The following is a 6,535-nucleotide window of genomic DNA, read 5'->3' as shown; positions in this document are numbered from 1 at the left end:
ATTCCCACAAGCCTCACAAGACTCTTCTGAAGGTCCCCAGTACCAGTTTAAAAAAATGTATGTAAGTATTTATGAAGATAGGCACTAAACTAAAATAAGGGAATAAATAAGGTACTAGGGGGTAACTAGAAATGTCTATTTGCTGACACAAAAAAGCAACGTTTGCAGAACAAAAATGATATGTGGATGAATGTCATAAGGTGAATGCACCAATTTGTAAGTCGCTCTGGATAAGAGCGTCTGCTAAATGACTTAAATGTAAATGTAAATGTAAATGTCATGCTAAGACAAACTATAAAGGGGAATAAATGGCTACAGTTAACTATTTTTTAGTTATTTCATGAAATGTTGTTTTTAGGAATGGGGTGGTTTTTTAAAAAGTACTGGAGTAACTGCCCCTCTAAACAAGTGGATTATTTATCTTAAGGCTTTCTTACTTGCATATTTAAGAAACAGCTATAGATCTAACATTGGAAAATATCTACAACTTTTTCAAAATGTAAAAAGATTTGATCAACTTACCACAAAATCATTTTAATTAAATATCTCCAAAGGTTGTGATGAGACAAAGGACATTTTTGTTGAGTAAGAGCAGTGGCAGCCAGGGAAAGTGTTGGGAATGTTTTTATGGTGACATCTTGTGGTCTTAAAGTGAATTTCCTGATCTTTCATATCTCTCATATATAGGACAGACACTTCAGAAACAAACTAATTTCAGATTATTGGGGGGGATTATTTGTTGTTCCATGTAGTGAATCTGTTATTGAATGTGTTTCTATTGGCTAATAGCAGTAATGCCAAATTCAATGTTTCATCCAATAATTTTCCTTTATATTTTTTTGATACCTTAAAGTAACATAAATTACAAACAATCAATTCAATGTAATGCAATAAAGGTCATTCAGCCCTGAAAGGCAATCATTTCTGGCAGGCATGGGACACAGTTAAAAGGCAATAATCATACACTTAAGATAGAAACATTTTGAATTATTTTCCATTGTGTTTCCTTCTACACACACATATCTACTGTGGTGATCCCCCTAAAGAGCACACACGCCACGGTAGTCCATAAATACTTCCTGCCAGACAGCCCAGGGGAAGCCCTTGCTAAGTACAGCCGTTAATCCCCAGTTTCCTGGGGATTAGGCTCCTCTGATTCCTCTATGCTTTAGGTTCCTCTGATTCCTCAATACTTTAGGCTCCTCTGATTCCTCAATACTTTAGGCTCCTCTGATTCCTCAATACTTTAGGCTCCTCTGATTCCTCAATGCTTTAGGCTCCTCTGATTCCCCAATGCTTTAGGCTCCTCCGATTCCTCAATGCTTTAGGCTCCTCTGATTCCTCAATGCTTTAGGCTCCTCCGATTCCTCAATGCTTTAGGCTCCTCCGATTCCCCTCCAGGATCTCTTTCAGGCACCACCAATAAACTTTTGCAGTGGCAGGCAAAAGAAAGGCTTCAAAGTGTTTCCTTTCCAATGGTACCAATAATATGCATATCCTTGCGTCAGTGCCTGAGCTACAGGCAGTTCGATTTGGGTATGTCATTTTAGGCGAAAATTGATTAGCATGATGTTGTAAGTAACAAAAACATTTCCCAAAACATAGACATGTCTTATATGACCAGAAAGCTTAAATTCTTGTTAACCTAACTACACTGTCCAATTTACAGTAGCTATTACAGTGAAACAAATACCATGCTATTGTTTGAGGAGAGTGCACAACAACAACAAAACATGTATCATGGCAACTGGTTTTATACATTCACCTCTGAAGGTATATAATGTTCTTACATTCAGTAATCTTGCGCTGATATGTCATCCTGAGGGTCCCAGAGTTAAAATGTAGCATGGTTTTGTTCGATAAAATCCATTTTTATATTCAAATGTAGAAACTGGGTCCTACAGTTTCAACCCCCTGCTGTGTCAGTCTAAAACTTTTCACATACACTGCTGCCATCTCGTGGCCCAAATCTAAATTGCGCCTAGACTCCTAAGTGTAATAATGGCTATTCTCTTGCATTTCAAAGATTATGAAAAATTATAATAGAAAACGGAATGTTTTTTTCTTTGCATTGTCTTTCACCAGATCTAATGTGTTATATTCTCCTACATTAATTTCACATTTCCACAAACTTCAAAGTTTTTTCTTTCAAATGGTATCAAGAATATGCCTATTTTAACAAGGCTAATCTGAAAACAAGGCTCCCTAAATTTTATCAGCATATCGATTGCGCGACCCGGGCTGGCAAAACCCTGGATCATTGTCATTCTATCTTCCGCGACGCATATAAGGCCATCCCCTGCCCTCCTTTCGGAAAAGCTGACCACGACTCCATTTTGTTGCTCCCAGCCTATAGACAGAAACAAAAACAGGAAGCACCCGTGCTCAGGTCTTGTCAACGCTGGTCCGATCAATCGGATTCCACGCTTCAAGATTGCTTCGATCACGTGGACTGGGATATGTTCCGCATAGCGTCAAACAACACCATTGATGAATAAGCTGATTCGGTGAGCGAGTTTATTAGCAAGTGCATCGGTGATGTTGTACCCACAGTGTCTATTAAAATATTTCCCAACCAGAAACCGTGGATTGATGGCAGCATTCGCACAAAACTGAAAGCTCAAACCACTGCTTTTAATCAGGGCAAGGTGACCGGAAACATGACCGAATACAAACAGTGTAGATATTCCCTCCCCAAGGCAATCGAACAAGCTAAGCGTCAGTATAGAGACAAAGTCGTGTCGCAATTCAACGTCTCAGACACGAGAGGTATGTGGCAGGGTCTACAGTCAATCACGGACTACAAAAGAAAAACCAGTCCGTCGCGGACCACGATGTCTTGCTCCCGGACAAACTAAACAACTTCTTTGCTCGCTTTGTGGACAATACAGTGCCACTGACACGGCCTACTACCAAAACCTGCGGGCTCTCCTTCACTGCAGGCAACGTGAGTAAAACATTTAAACGTGTTAACCCTTGCAAGGGAATACAGCCGCGTCCTCAGAGCATGCGCAGACCAGCTGACTGGTGTGTTTACGGACATATTCAATCAATTCTTATCCCAGTCTGCTGTTCCCACATGCTTCAAGAGGGCCACCATTGTTCCTGTTCCCAAGAAAGCTAAGGTAACTGAGCTAAATGACTACTGCCCCGTAGCACTCTCTTCCGTCATCATGAAGTGCTTTGAGAGACTAGTCAAGAACCATATCACCTCCACCCTACCTGACACCCTAGACCCACTCCAATTTGCTTACCGCCCCAATAGGTCCACAGATGACGCAATCGCAATCACACTGCCCTAACCCATCTGGACAAGAGGAATACCTATGTAAGAATGTTGTTCATCAACTACAGCTCAGCATTTAACACCATAGTACTCTCCAAACTCGTCATCAAGCTCGAGACCCTGGGTCTCGACCCCGCCCTGTGCAACAGGTTCCTGGTTTTCCTGCCGGGCCGCCCCCAGGTGGTGAGGGTAGGTAACAACATCTCCACCCCGCTGATCCTCAACACTGGGGCCCCACAAGGGTGCGTTCTCAGCCCTCTCCTGTACTCCCTGTTCACCCATGACTGCGTGGCCATGCACGCCGCCATCTCAATCATCAAGTTTGCAGACGACACTACAGTGGTAGTCTTGATTACCAACAACGGCGAGACGGCCTACAGGGAGGAGGTGAGGGCCCTCGGAGTGTGGTGTCAGGAAAATAACCTCACACTCAATGTCAACAAAACAAAGGAGATGATCGTGGACTTCAGGAAACAGCAGAGGGAGCAGCCCCCTATCCACATCGACGGTACAGTAGTGGAGAGGGTGGAAAGTTTTAAGTTCCTCGGCGTACACATCACGGACAAACTGAAATGGTCCAACCACACAGACAGCGTTGTGAAGAAGGCGCAGCAGCGCCTCTTCAACCTCAGGAGGCTGAAGAAATTCGGCTTGTCACCAAAAACACTCACAAACTTTTACAGATGCACAATCGAGAGCGTCCTTTCGGGCTGTATCACCGCCTGGTACGGCAACTGCTCCGCCCACAACCGTAAGGCTCTCCAGAGGGTAGTGAGGTCTGCACAATGCATCACCGGGGGCAAACTACCTGCCCTCCAGGACACCTACACCACCCGATGTCACAGGAAGGCCAAAAAGATCATCAAGGACACCACCACCCGAGCCACTGCCTGTTGACCCCGCTATCATCCAGAAGGCGAGGTCAGTACAGGAGCATCAAAGCGGGGATCGAGAGACTGAAAAACAGCTTCTATCTCAAGGCCATCAGACTGTTAAAAAGCCATCACTAACACTTTAATAATGGGAAAATTGATGTAATAAATGTATCACTAGCCTAGTCCTAGTCCATGGAGAGTAAGAGCACCTCCTCCCAGCTGCCCACTGCACTGAGGCTAGGAAACACTGTCACCACCGATAAAGCCACGATAATTGAGAATTTCAATAAGCATTTTTCTACGGCTGGCCATGCTTTCCACCTGGCTACCCCTACCCCGGTCAACTGCCCTGTACCCCCCACAGCAACTTGCCCAAGCCTCCCCCATTTCTCCTTCACCCAAATCCAGATAGCTGATGTTCTGAAAGAGCTGCAAAATCTGGACCCCTACAAATCAGCTGAGTTAGACTATCTGGACCCTCTCTTTCTAAAATTATCTGCCGAAATTGTTGCAACCCCTACTAGCCTGTTCAACCTCTCTTTCGTATCGTTTGAGATCCCCAAAGATTGGAAAGCTGCTGCGGTCACTCCCCTCTTCAAAGGGGTAGACACTCTAGACCCAAACTGCCACAGACCTATATCTATCCTACCCTGCCTTTCTAAGGTCTTCGAAAGCCAAGTTAACAAACAGATCACCGACCATTTTGAATCCCACCGTACCTTCTCCGCTATGCAATCTGGTTTCCGAGCTGGTCATGGGTGCACCTCAGCCACGTTCAAGATCCTAAACAATATCATAACCGCCATCGATAAGAGACAATACTGTGCAGCTTTATTCATCGATCTAACCAATGCTTTCGACTCTGTCAATCACCACATTCTTATCGGCAGAATCAACGGCCTTGGTTTCTCAAATGATTGCCTCGCCTGGCTCACCAAGTACTTCTCTGATAGAGTTCAGTGTGTCAAATCGGAGGGCCTGTTGTCCGGACCTCTGGCAGTCTCTATGGGGGTGCCACAGGGTTCAACTCTCGGGTCGACTTCTCTTCTCTGTATACATCAATGATGTCGCTCTTGCTGCTGGTGATTCTCTGATCCACCTCTACGCAGACGACACCATTCTGTATACTTCTGGCCCTTCTTTGGACACTGTGTTAACCCACCTCCAGACGAGCTTCAATGCCATGCAACTCTCCTTCTGTGGCCTCCAACTGCTCTTAAATGCAAGTAAAACTAAATGCATGCTCTTCAACCGATCAGTGCCCGCTCCTGCCCGCCAGCATCACTACACTGGATGGTTCTGACTTAGAATATGTGGACAACTACAAATACCTAGGTGTCTGGCTAGACTGTAAACTCTCCTTCTAGACCCACATTAAGCATCTCCAATCCAAAATTAAATCTGGAATCGGCTTCCTATTTCGCAACAAAGCATCCTTCACTCATACTGCCAAACATACCCTAGCAAAACTGACCATCCTACCGATCCTCGACTTCGGCGATGTCATTTACAAAATAGCCTCCAACACTCTACTCAACAAATTGGATGCAGTCTATCACAGTGCCATCCGTTTTGTCACCAAAGCCCCATATACTACCCACCACTGCGACCTGTATGCTCTCGTTGGCTGGCCCTCGCTTCATACTCGTCGCCAAACCCACTGGCTCCAGGTCATCGACAAGTATTTGCTAGGTAAAGCCCCGCCTTATCTCAGCTCACTGGTCACCATAGCAGCACCCACCCGTAGCACGCGCTTCAGCAGGTATATTTCACTGGTCACCCCCAAAGCCAATTCTTCCTTTGGCCGCCTTTCCTTACAGTTCTCTGTTGCCAATGACTGGAACGAACTGCAAAAATCATTGAAGCCGGAGACTCATATCTCCCTCACTAACTTCAAGCACCAGCTGTCAGAGCAGCTCACAGATCATTGCACATGTGCATAGCCCATCTGTAAATAGCCCATCCAACTACCTCATCCCCATACTGTATTTATTTATTTATTTTGCTCCTTTGCACCCCAGTATCTCTACTTGCACATTCATCTTCTGCACATCTATCACTCCAGTGTTTAATTGCTATATCGTAATTACCTCGCCACTATGGCCTATTTATTGCCTTACCTCCCTTAACTTACCTCATTTGTATATAGACTTTTTTCTCCTGTATTATATGTATGTTTATTCCATGTGTAACTCTGTGTACGTGTCGAACTGCTTTGCTTTATCTTGGCCAGGTCGCAGTTGTAAATGGGAACTTGTTCTCAACTAGCCTATCTGATTAAATAAAGGTGGGGGGGGAAAAAAAAGCAAACTCTGGTTTGTTGTTTTCTGAGAACATAGTTCTGAGAATATCCCTACAATTCCAGTGTAAAGAG

The sequence above is a fragment of the Salvelinus namaycush genome, unplaced genomic scaffold, assembly GCF_016432855.1.
Source record: "Salvelinus namaycush isolate Seneca unplaced genomic scaffold, SaNama_1.0 Scaffold1948, whole genome shotgun sequence".
Classification (NCBI taxonomy): Eukaryota; Metazoa; Chordata; class Actinopteri; order Salmoniformes; family Salmonidae; genus Salvelinus; species Salvelinus namaycush.
This window is presented reverse-complemented; position numbering follows the sequence as displayed.